This window comes from Pristiophorus japonicus, chromosome 7 (assembly GCF_044704955.1).
Source record: "Pristiophorus japonicus isolate sPriJap1 chromosome 7, sPriJap1.hap1, whole genome shotgun sequence".
Classification (NCBI taxonomy): domain Eukaryota; kingdom Metazoa; phylum Chordata; class Chondrichthyes; family Pristiophoridae; genus Pristiophorus; species Pristiophorus japonicus.
In genome coordinates, this window is record NC_091983.1 from 15,733,757 (window position 1) to 15,746,358 (window position 12,602).

Genomic DNA, 12,602 nt, shown 5'->3' on the forward strand with positions numbered 1-12,602 from the left:
GGCAATAACTGGGATCTGGCTCAAAGGGCAGGCGTGGGCCGTAAATATAGCTGGATATCGGGTGTACATGAATGGTAGCAGTTGAGGTGGCAGTATTGGTTAAGGACAATGTTAGTGTTGACGAGAGAGGAAGTCCTGTAAATATTGCAGGATACAGGCTGTTGGGCCTTCGGCCGCCGAGGGAAGACAGTGATCCAAGATCAGGCCTTCAAATCTGGCACCAAGCTCATGGTATACAGGCTGTAGTGATATCCGGCCTCCTGGGTGGCTCAGAGACATGGACCATATACAGCAATCACCTCAAATCGCTGGAGAAATACCACACATCCTGGCAATCCCCTGGGAGGATAGACGCTTCAACGTCAGTGCTCTCGATCAAGCCCACATCCCCAGCATCGAAGCACTGACCACACTCGACCAGCTCCATTGGCGGGCCACATTGTCCGCATTCTCGACCACAAGACTCCCAAAACAAGCGCTCTACTAGGAATCCTAGACGGCAAGTGAGCCGCAGGTGGGCAGAGGGAACGTTTCAAGGACATCCTCAAAGCCTCCTTGATAAAGTGCAACATCCCCACCGACACCTGGGAATCTCTTGCCAAAGAGCGCCCTAAGTGGAGGAAGAGCATCCGGGAGGGCGCTGAGCACCTCGGATCTCGCCGCCGAGTAACATGCAGAAAACAAGCGCAGGCAGCGAAGGAGCGTGCGGCAAACCAGACTCCCCACCCACCCTTTCCTTTAACCACTGTCTGCCCCAGCTGTGACAGAGACTGTAATTCCTGTATTGGACTGAACAGCCACCTGAGAACTCACTTTTAGAGTGGAAGCAAGTCTTCCTCGATTTCGAGGGGCTGCCTCTGGTGATGACTGGGGCAGTGGTTAATCACGCCCATCCACCACGTGACCCCGCGGCCCAATCCGCTCACTAGAGCAGCTGTCAATCACACGCAACCGCAGCCAGCCATGTCCAAGCACAAGGAGGTGCAATTCATCAGTTCCAACACCAGTAGCAGAGTGGCGCAGCGGAAGCGTGCTGGGCCCATAACCCAGAGGTCGATGGATCGAAACCATCCTCTGCTAAAGGCAACTTTTAATGTGGTTGCAGCCAACACTTGCACTGCAATTAATCCCAGCCTTGACAAGGATGCATCTCTAAAATCATTCTCTTTCAATTAATTTGAGGAGCTTTGGCTGATAGAGCACACTCATAAAATATGAGCTTGATATTAAAAGTCTTATTGTTTCCTCTTCTTTTACTAAATAAGTTTTGCTGATCTGCAAGCAAATCGGAATATGATGCTGTGGCAATAACTGGGATCTGGCTCAAAGGGCAGGCGTGGGCCGTAAATATAGCTGGATATCGGGTGTACATGAATGGTAGCAGTTGAGGTGGCAGTATTGGTTAAGGACAATGTTAGTGTTGACGAGAGAGGATGTCCTGTAAATATTGCAGGATACAGGCTGTTGGGCCTTCGGCCGCCGGAGGAAGACAGTGTTCCAAGATCAGGCCTTCAAATCTGGCACCAAGCTCATGGTATACAGGGCTGTAGTGATATCCGGCCTCCTGGGTGGCTCAGAGACATGGACCATATACAGCAATCACCTCAAATCGCTGGAGAAATACCACAACATCCTGCAAATCCCCTGGGAGGATAGACGCTTCAACGTCAGTGCTCTCGATCAAGCCAACATCCCCAGCATCGAAGCACTGACCACACTCGACCAGCTCCATTGGGCGGGCCACATTGTCCGCATTCTCGACACAAGACTCCCAAAACAAGCGCTCTACTAGGAATCCTAGACGGCAAGTGAGCCGCAGGTGGGCAGAGGGAACGTTTCAAGGACATCCTCAAAGCCTCCTTGATAAAGTGCAACATCCCCACCGACACCTGGGAATCTCTTGCCAAAGAGCGCCCTAAGTGGAGGAAGAGCATCCGGGAGGGCGCTGAGCACCTCGAGTCTCGCCGCCGAGAACATGCAGAAAACAAGCGCAGGCAGCGGAAGGAGCGTGCGGCAAACCAGACTCCCCACCCACCCTTTCCTTTAACCACTGTCTGCCCCAGCTGTGACAGAGACTGTAATTCCTGTATTGGACTGAACAGCCACCTGAGAACTCACTTTTCGAGTGGAAGCAAGTCTTCCTCGATTTCGAGGGGCTGCCTCTGGTGATGACTGGAGCAGTGGTTAATCACTCCCATCCACCACGTGACCCCGCGGCCCAATCCGCTCACTAGAGCAGCTGTCAATCACACGCAACCGCAGCCAGCCATGTCCAAGCACAAGGAGGTGCAATTCATCAGTTCCAACACCAGCAGCAGAGTGGCGCAGCGGAAGCGTGCTGGGCCCATAACCCAGAGGTCGATGGATCGAAACCATCCTCTGCTAAAGGCAACTTTTAATGTGGTTGCAGCCAACACTTGCACTGCAACGAATCCCAGCCTTGACAAGGATGCATCTCTAAAATCATTCTCTTTCAATTAATTTGAGGAGCTTTGGCTGACAGAGCACACTCATAAAATATGAGCTTGATATTAAAAGTCTTATTGTTTCCTCTTCTTTTACTAAATAAGTTTTGCTGATCTGCAAGCAAATCGGAATATGATGCTGTGGCAATAACTGCGATCTGGCTCAAAGGGCAGGCGTGGGCCGTAAATATAGCTGGATATCGGGTGTACATGAATGGTAGCAGTTGGGGTGGCAGTATTGGTTAAGGACAATGTTAGTGTTGACGAGAGAGGATGTCCTGTAAATATTGCAGGATACAGGCTGTTGGGCCTTCGGCCGCCGGAGGAAGACAGTGTTCCAAGATCAGGCCTTCAAATCTGGCACCAAGCTCATGGTATACAGGGCTGTAGTGATATCCGGCCTCCTGGGTGGCTCAGAGACATGGACCATATACAGCAATCACCTCAAATCGCTGGAGAAATACCACAACATCCTGCAAATCCCCTGGGAGGATAGACGCTTCAACGTCAGTGCTCTCGATCAAGCCAACATCCCCAGCATCGAAGCACTGACCACACTCGACCAGCTCCATTGGGCGGGCCACATTGTCCGCATTCTCGACACAAGACTCCCAAAACAAGCGCTCTACTAGGAATCCTAGACGGCAAGTGAGCCGCAGGTGGGCAGAGGGAACGTTTCAAGGACATCCTCAAAGCCTCCTTGATAAAGTGCAACATCCCCACCGACACCTGGGAATCTCTTGCCAAAGAGCGCCCTAAGTGGAGGAAGAGCATCCGGGAGGGCGCTGAGCACCTCGAGTCTCGCCGCCGAGAACATGCAGAAAACAAGCGCAGGCAGCGGAAGGAGCGTGCGGCAAACCAGACTCCCCACCCACCCTTTCCTTTAACCACTGTCTGCCCCAGCTGTGACAGAGACTGTAATTCCTGTATTGGACTGAACAGCCACCTGAGAACTCACATTTAGAGTGGAAGCAAGTCTTCCTCGATTTCGAGGGGCTGCCTCTGGTGATGACTGGAGCAGTGGTTAATCACGCCCATCCACCACGTGACCCCGCGGCCCAATCCGCTCACTAGAGCAGCTGTCAATCACACGCAACCGCAGCCAGCCATGTCCAAGCACAAGGAGGTGCAATTCATCAGTTCCAACACCAGCAGCAGAGTGGCGCAGCGGAAGCGTGCTGGGCCCATAACCCAGAGGTCGATGGATCGAAACCATCCTCTGCTAAAGGCAACTTTTAATGTGGTTGCAGCCAACACTTGCACTGCAACTAATCCCAACCTTGACAAGGATGCATCTCTAAAATCATTCTCTTTCAATTAATTTGAGGAGCTTTGGCTGACAGAGCACACTCATAAAATATGAGCTTGATATTAAAAGTCTTATTGTTTCCTCTTCTTTTACTAAATAAGTTTTGCTGATCTGCAAGCAAATCGGAATATGATGCTGTGGCAATAACTGCGATCTGGCTCAAAGGGCAGGCGTGGGCCGTAAATATAGCTGGATATCGGGTGTACATGAATGGTAGCAGTTGAGGTGGCAGTATTGGTTAAGGACAATGTTAGTGTTGACGAGAGAGGATGTCCTGTAAATATTGCAGGATACAGGCTGTTGGGCCTTCGGCCGCCGGAGGAAGACAGTGTTCCAAGATCAGGCCTTCAAATCTGGCACCAAGCTCATGGTATACAGGGCTGTAGTGATATCCGGCCTCCTGGGTGGCTCAGAGACATGGACCATATACAGCAATCACCTCAAATCACTGGAGAAATACCACAACATCCTGCAAATCCCCTGGGAGGATAGACGCTTCAACGTCAGTGCTCTCGATCAAGCCAACATCCCCAGCATCGAAGCACTGACCACACTCGACCAGCTCCATTGGGCGGGCCACATTGTCCGCATTCTCGACACAAGACTCCCAAAACAAGCGCTCTACTAGGAATCCTAGACGGCAAGTGAGCCGCAGGTGGGCAGAGGGAACGTTTCAAGGACATCCTCAAAGCCTCCTTGATAAAGTGCAACATCCCCACCGACACCTGGGAATCTCTTGCCAAAGAGCGCCCTAAGTGGAGGAAGAGCATCCGGGAGGGCGCTGAGCACCTCGAGTCTCGCCGCCGAGAACATGCAGAAAACAAGCGCAGGCAGCGGAAGGAGCGTGCGGCAAACCAGACTCCCCACCCACCCTTTCCTTTAACCACTGTCTGCCCCAGCTGTGACAGAGACTGTAATTCCTGTATTGGACTGAACAGCCACCTGAGAACTCACATTTAGAGTGGAAGCAAGTCTTCCTCGATTTCGAGGGGCTGCCTCTGGTGATGACTGGAGCAGTGGTTAATCACGCCCATCCACCACGTGACCCCGCGGCCCAATCCGCTCACTAGAGCAGCTGTCAATCACACGCAACCGCAGCCAGCCATGTCCAAGCACAAGGAGGTGCAATTCATCAATTCCAACACCAGCAGCAGAGTGGCGCAGCGGAAGCGTGCTGGGCCCATAACCCAGAGGTCGATGGATCGAAACCATCCTCTGCTAAAGGCAACTTTTAATGTGGTTGCAGCCAACACTTGCACTGCAATTAATCCCAACCTTGACAAGGATGCATCTCTAAAATCATTCTCTTTCAATTAATTTGAGGAGCTTTGGCTGACAGAGCACACTCATAAAATATGAGCTTGATATTAAAAGTCTTATTGTTTCCTCTTCTTTTACTAAATAAGTTTTGCTGATCTGCAAGCAAATCGGAATATGATGCTGTGGCAATAACTGGGATCTGGCTCAAAGGGCAGGCGTGGGCCGTAAATATAGCTGGATATCGGGTGTACATGAATGGTAGCAGTTGGGGTGGCAGTATTGGTTAAGGACAATGTTAGTGTTGACGAGAGAGGATGTCCTGTAAATATTGCAGGATACAGGCTGTTGGGCCTTCGGCCGCCGGAGGAAGACAGTGTTCCAAGATCAGGCCTTCAAATCTGGCACCAAGCTCATGGTATACAGGGCTGTAGTGATATCCGGCCTCCTGGGTGGCTCAGAGACATGGACCATATACAGCAATCACCTCAAATCACTGGAGAAATACCACAACATCCTGCAAATCCCCTGGGAGGATAGACGCTTCAACGTCAGTGCTCTCGATCAAGCCAACATCCCCAGCATCGAAGCACTGACCACACTCGACCAGCTCCATTGGGCGGGCCATATTGTCCGCATTCTCGACACAAGACTCCCAAAACAAGCGCTCTACTAGGAATCCTAGACGGCAAGTGAGCCGCAGGTGGGCAGAGGGAACGTTTCAAGGACATCCTCAAAGCCTCCTTGATAAAGTGCAACATCCCCACCGACACCTGGGAATCTCTTGCCAAAGAGCGCCCTAAGTGGAGGAAGAGCATCCGGGAGGGCGCTGAGCACCTCGAGTCTCGCCGCCGAGAACATGCAGAAAACAAGTGCAGGCAGCGGAAGGAGCGTGCGGCAAACCAGACTCCCCACCCACCCTTTCCTTTAACCACTGTCTGCCCCAGCTGTGACAGAGACTGTAATTCCTGTATTGGACTGAACAGCCACCTGAGAACTCACATTTAGAGTGGAAGCAAGTCTTCCTCGATTTCGAGGGGCTGCCTCTGGTGATGACTGGAGCAGTGGTTAATCACGCCCATCCACCACGTGACCCCGCGGCCCAATCCGCTCACTAGAGCAGCTGTCAATCACACGCAACCGCAGCCAGCCATGTCCAAGCACAAGGAGGTGCAATTCATCAGTTCCAACACCAGCAGCAGAGTGGCGCAGCGGCAGCGTGCTGGGCCCATAACCCAGAGGTCGATGGATCGAAACCATCCTCTGCTAAAGGCAACTTTTAATGTGGTTGCAGCCAACACTTGCACTGCAACTGATCCCAGCCTTGACAAGGATGCATCTCTAAAATCATTCTCTTTCAATTAATTTGAGGAGCTTTGGCTGACAGAGCACACTCATAAAATATGAGCTTGATATTAAAAGTCTTATTGTTTCCTCTTCTTTTACTAAATAAGTTTTGCTGATCTGCAAGCAAATCGGAATATGATGCTGTGGCAATAACTGCGATCTGGCTCAAAGGGCAGGCGTGGGCCGTAAATATAGCTGGATATCGGGTGTACATGAATGGTAGCAGTTGAGGTGGCAGTATTGGTTAAGGACAATGTTAGTGTTGACGAGAGAGGATGTCCTGTAAATATTGCAGGATACAGGCTGTTGGGCCTTCGGCCGCCGGAGGAAGACAGTGTTCCAAGATCAGGCCTTCAAATCTGGCACCAAGCTCATGGTATACAGGGCTGTAGTGATATCCGGCCTCCTGGGTGGCTCAGAGACATGGACCATATACAGCAATCACCTCAAATCACTGGAGAAATACCACAACATCCTGCAAATCCCCTGGGAGGATAGACGCTTCAACGTCAGTGCTCTCGATCAAGCCAACATCCCCAGCATCGAAGCACTGACCACACTCGACCAGCTCCATTGGGCGGGCCACATTGTCTGCATTCTTAACACAAGACTCCAAAAACAAGCGCTCTACTAGGAATCCTACACGGCAAGTGAGCCGCAGGTGGGAAGAGGGAACGTTTCAAGGACATCCTCAAAGCCTCCTTGATAAAGTGCAACATCCCCACCGACACCTGGGAATCTCTTGCCAAAGAGCGCCCTAAGTGGAGGAAGAGCATCCGGGAGGGCGCTGAGCACCTCGAGTCTCGCCGCCGAGAACATGCAGAAAACAAGCGCAGGCAGCGGAAGGAGCGTGCGGCAAACCAGACTCCCCACCCACCCTTTCCTTTAACCACTGTCTGCCCCAGCTGTGACAGAGACTGTAATTCCTGTATTGGACTGAACAGCCACCTGAGAACTCACATTTAGAGTGGAAGCAAGTCTTCCTCGATTTCGAGGGGCTGCCTCTGGTGATGACTGGAGCAGTGGTTAATCACGCCCATCCACCACGTGGCCCCGCGGCCCAATCCGCTCACTAGAGCAGCTGTCAATCACACGCAACCGCAGCCAGCCATGTCCAAGCACAAGGAGGTGCAATTCATCAGTTCCAACACCAGCAGCAGAGTGGCGCAGCGGAAGCGTGCTGGGCCCATAACCCAGAGGTCGATGGATCGAAACCATCCTCTGCTAAAGGCAACTTTTAATGTGGTTGCAGCCAACACTTGCACTGCAACTAATCCCAACCTTGACAAGGATGCATCTCTAAAATCATTCTCTTTCAATTAATTTGAGGAGCTTTGGCTGACAGAGCACACTCATAAAATATGAGCTTGATATTAAAAGTCTTATTGTTTCCTCTTCTTTTACTAAATAAGTTTTGCTGATCTGCAAGCAAATCGGAATATGATGCTGTGGCAATAACTGCGATCTGGCTCAAAGGGCAGGCGTGGGCCGTAAATATAGCTGGATATCGGGTGTACATGAATGGTAGCAGTTGGGGTGGCAGTATTGGTTAAGGACAATGTTAGTGTTGACGAGAGAGGATGTCCTGTAAATATTGCAGGATACAGGCTGTTGGGCCTTCGGCCGCCGGAGGAAGACAGTGTTCCAAGATCAGGCCTTCAAATCTGGCACCAAGTTCATGGTATACAGGGCTGTAGTGATATCCGGCCTCCTGGGTGGCTCAGAGACATGGACCATATACAGCAATCACCTCAAATCGCTGGAGAAATACCACAACATCCTGCAAATCCCCTGGGAGGATAGACGCTTCAACGTCAGTGCTCTCGATCAAGCCAACATCCCCAGCATCGAAGCACTGACCACACTCGACCAGCTCCATTGGGCGGGCCACATTGTCCGCATTCTCGACACAAGATTCCCAAAACAAGCGCTCTACTAGGAATCCTAGACGGCAAGTGAGCCGCAGGTGGGCAGAGGGAACGTTTCAAGGACATCCTCAAAGCCTCCTTGATAAAGTGCAACATCCCCACCGACACCTGGGAATCTCTTGCCAAAGAGCGCCCTAAGTGGAGGAAGAGCATCCGGGAGGGCGCTGAGCACCTCGAGTCTCGCCGCCGAGAACATGCAGAAAACAAGCGCAGGCAGCGGAAGGAGCGTGCGGCAAACCAGACTCCCCACCCACCCTTTCCTTTAACCACTGTCTGCCCCAGCTGTGACAGAGACTGTAATTCCTGTATTGGACTGAACAGCCACCTGAGAACTCACTTTTCGAGTGGAAGCAAGTCTTCCTCGATTTCGAGGGGCTGCCTCTGGTGATGACTGGAGCAGTGGTTAATCACTCCCATCCACCACGTGACCCCGCGGCCCAATCCGCTCACTAGAGCAGCTGTCAATCACACGCAACCGCAGCCAGCCATGTCCAAGCACAAGGAGGTGCAATTCATCAGTTCCAACACCAGCAGCAGAGTGGCGCAGCGGGAGCGTGCTGGGCCCATAACCCAGAGGTCGATGGATCGAAACCATCCTCTGCTAAAGGCAACTTTTAATGTGGTTGCAGCCAACACTTGCACTGCAACTAATCCCAGCCTTGACAAGGATGCATCTCTAAAATCATTCTCTTTCAATTAATTTGAGGAGCTTTGGCTGATAGAGCACACTCATAAAATATGAGCTTGATATTAAAAGTCTTATTGTTTCCTCTTCTTCTACTAAATAAGTTTTGCTGATCTGCAAGCAAATCGGAATATGATGCTGTGGCAATAACTGGGATCTGGCTCAAAGGGCAGGCGTGGGCCGTAAATATAGCTGGATATCGGGTGTACATGAATGGTAGCAGTTGAGGTGGCAGTATTGGTTAAGGACAATGTTAGTGTTGACGAGAGAGGATGTCCTGTAAATATTGCAGGATACAGGCTGTTGGGCCTTCGGCCGCCGGAGGAAGACAGTGTTCCAAGATCAGGCCTCAAATCTGGCACCAAGCTCATGGTATACAGGGCTGTAGTGATATCCGGCCTCCTGGGTGGCTCAGAGACATGGACCATATACAGCAATCACCTGAAATCACTGGAGAAATACCACAACATCCTGCAAATCCCCTGGGAGGATAGACGCTTCAACGTCAGTGCTCTCGATCAAGCCAACATCCCCAGCATCGAAGCACTGACCACACTCGACCAGCTCCATTGGGCGGGCCACATTGTCCGCATTCTCGACACAAGACTCCCAAAACAAGCGCTCTACTAGGAATCCTAGACGGCAAGTGAGCCGCAGGTGGGCAGAGGGAACGTTTCAAGGACATCCTCAAAGCCTCCTTGATAAAGTGCAACATCCCCACCGACACCTGGGAATCTCTTGCCAAAGAGCGCCCTAAGTGGAGGAAGAGCATCCGGGAGGGCGCTGAGCACCTCGAGTCTCGCCGCCGAGAACATGCAGAAAACAAGCGCAGGCAGCGGAAGGAGCGTGCGGCAAACCAGACTCCCCACCCACCCTTTCCTTTAACCACTGTCTGCCCCAGCTGTGACAGAGACTGTAATTCCTGTATTGGACTGAACAGCCACCTGAGAACTCACATTTAGAGTGGAAGCAAGTCTTCCTCGATTTCGAGGGGCTGCCTCTGGTGATGACTGGAGCAGTGGTTAATCACTCCCATCCACCACGTGACCCCGCGGCCCAATCCGCTCACTAGAGCAGCTGTCAATCACACGCAACCGCAGCCAGCCATGTCCAAGCACAAGGAGGTGCAATTCATCAGTTCCAACACCAGCAGCAGAGTGGCGCAGCGGAAGCGTGCTGGGCCCATAACCCAGAGGTCGATGGATCGAAACCATCCTCTGCTAAAGGCAACTTTTAATGTGGTTGCAGCCAACACTTGCACTGCAACTAATCCCAGCCTTGACAAGGATGCATCTCTAAAATCATTCTCTTTCAATTAATTTGAGGAGCTTTGGCTGATAGAGCACACTCATAAAATATGAGCTTGATATTAAAAGTCTTATTGTTTCCTCTTCTTCTACTAAATAAGTTTTGCTGATCTGCAAGCAAATCGGAATATGATGCTGTGGCAATAACTGGGATCTGGCTCAAAGGGCAGGCGTGGGCCGTAAATATAGCTGGATATCGGGTGTACATGAATGGTAGCAGTTGAGGTGGCAGTATTGGTTAAGGACAATGTTAGTGTTGACGAGAGAGGATGTCCTGTAAATATTGCAGGATACAGGCTGTTGGGCCTTCGGCCGCCGGAGGAAGACAGTGTTCCAAGATCAGGCCTCAAATCTGGCACCAAGCTCATGGTATACAGGGCTGTAGTGATATCCGGCCTCCTGGGTGGCTCAGAGACATGGACCATATACAGCAATCACCTGAAATCACTGGAGAAATACCACAACATCCTGCAAATCCCCTGGGAGGATAGACGCTTCAACGTCAGTGCTCTCGATCAAGCCAACATCCCCAGCATCGAAGCACTGACCACACTCGACCAGCTCCATTGGGCGGGCCACATTGTCCGCATTCTCGACACAAGACTCCCAAAACAAGCGCTCTACTAGGAATCCTAGACGGCAAGTGAGCCGCAGGTGGGCAGAGGGAACGTTTCAAGGACATCCTCAAAGCCTCCTTGATAAAGTGCAACATCCCCACCGACACCTGGGAATCTCTTGCCAAAGAGCGCCCTAAGTGGAGGAAGAGCATCCGGGAGGGCGCTGAGCACCTCGAGTCTCGCCGCCGAGAACATGCAGAAAACAAGCGCAGGCAGCGGAAGGAGCGTGCGGCAAACCAGACTCCCCACCCACCCTTTCCTTTAACCACTGTCTGCCCCAGCTGTGACAGAGACTGTAATTCCTGTATTGGACTGAACAGCCACCTGAGAACTCACTTTTCGAGTGGAAGCAAGTCTTCCTCGATTTCGAGGGGCTGCCTCTGGTGATGACTGGAGCAGTGGTTAATCACTCCCATCCACCACGTGACCCCGCGGCCCAATCCGCTCACTAGAGCAGCTGTCAATCACACGCAACCGCAGCCAGCCATGTCCCAGCACAAGGAGGTGCAATTCATTATTTCCAACACCAGCAGCAGAGTGGCGCAGCGGAAGCGTGCTGGGCCCATAACCCAGAGGTCGATGGATCGAAACCATCCTCTGCTAAAGGCAACTTTTAATGTGGTTGCAGCCAACACTTGCACTGCAACTAATCCCAGCCTTGACAAGGATGCATCTCTAAAATCATTCTCTTTCAATTAATTTGAGGAGCTTTGGCTGATAGAGCACACTCATAAAATATGAGCTTGATATTAAAAGTCTTATTGTTTCCTCTTCTTTTACTAAATAAGTTTTGCTGATCTGCAAGCAAATCGGAATATGATGCTGTGGCAATAACTGGGATCTGGCTCAAAGGGCAGGCGTGGGCCGTAAATATAGCTGGATATCGGGTGTACATGAATGGTAGCAGTTGAGGTGGCAGTATTGGTTAAGGACAATGTTAGTGTTGACGAGAGAGGATGTCCTGTAAATATTGCAGGATACAGGCTGTTGGGCCTTCGGCCGCCGGAGGAAGACAGTGTTCCAAGATCAGGCCTTCAAATCTGGCACCAAGCTCATGGTATACAGGGCTGTAGTGATATCCGGCCTCCTGGGTGGCTCAGAGACATGGACCATATACAGCAATCACCTCAAATCACTGGAGAAATACCACAACATCCTGCAAATCCCCTGGGAGGATAGACGCTTCAACGTCAGTGCTCTCGATCAAGCCAACATCCCCAGCATCGAAGCACTGACCACACTCGACCAGCTCCATTGGGCGGGCCACATTGTCCGCATTCTCGACACAAGACTCCCAAAACAAGCGCTCTACTAGGAATCCTACACGGCAAGTGAGCCGCAGGTGGGCAGAGGGAACGTTTCAAGGACATCCTCAAAGCCTCCTTGATAAAGTGCAACATCCCCACCGACACCTGGGAATCTCTTGCCAAAGAGCGCCCTAAGTGGAGGAAGAGCATCCGGGAGGGCGCTGAGCACCTCGAGTCTCGCCGCCGAGAACATGCAGAAAACAAGCGCAGGCAGCGGAAGGAGCGTGCGGCAAACCAGACTCCCCACCCACCCTTTCCTTTAACCACTGTCTGCCCCAGCTGTGACAGAGACTGTAATTCCTGTATTGGACTGAACAGCCACCTGAGAACTCACATTTAGAGTGGAAGCAAGTCTTCCTCGATTTCGAGGGACTGCCTCT

At 51.6% G+C, this 12,602-nt stretch overlaps 7 non-coding genes across 7 annotated transcripts; all 7 read left to right on the forward strand.

Annotated features, from left to right (window-relative positions):
- The first annotated feature begins 1,008 nt into the window (after window positions 1–1,008).
- Window positions 1,009–1,080, forward strand: trnam-cau (transfer RNA methionine (anticodon CAU)). Its single transcript has one exon. It is a non-coding gene; the product is annotated as a tRNA-Met (tRNA).
- Window positions 1,081–2,313: 1,233 nt separating this feature from the next.
- Window positions 2,314–2,385, forward strand: trnam-cau (transfer RNA methionine (anticodon CAU)). Its single transcript has one exon. It is a non-coding gene; the product is annotated as a tRNA-Met (tRNA).
- A 1,233-nt stretch (window positions 2,386–3,618) lies between these two features.
- trnam-cau (transfer RNA methionine (anticodon CAU)) lies at window positions 3,619–3,690 on the forward strand. The gene has a single exon. It is a non-coding gene; the product is annotated as a tRNA-Met (tRNA).
- Window positions 3,691–4,923: 1,233 nt separating this feature from the next.
- On the forward strand, window positions 4,924–4,995 carry trnam-cau (transfer RNA methionine (anticodon CAU)). The gene has a single exon. It is a non-coding gene; the product is annotated as a tRNA-Met (tRNA).
- Window positions 4,996–7,533: 2,538 nt separating this feature from the next.
- On the forward strand, window positions 7,534–7,605 carry trnam-cau (transfer RNA methionine (anticodon CAU)). Its single transcript has one exon. It is a non-coding gene; the product is annotated as a tRNA-Met (tRNA).
- Window positions 7,606–10,142: 2,537 nt separating this feature from the next.
- trnam-cau (transfer RNA methionine (anticodon CAU)) lies at window positions 10,143–10,214 on the forward strand. The gene has a single exon. It is a non-coding gene; the product is annotated as a tRNA-Met (tRNA).
- Window positions 10,215–11,446: 1,232 nt separating this feature from the next.
- On the forward strand, window positions 11,447–11,518 carry trnam-cau (transfer RNA methionine (anticodon CAU)). Its single transcript has one exon. It is a non-coding gene; the product is annotated as a tRNA-Met (tRNA).
- The last annotated feature ends 1,084 nt before the right edge of the window (window positions 11,519–12,602 follow it).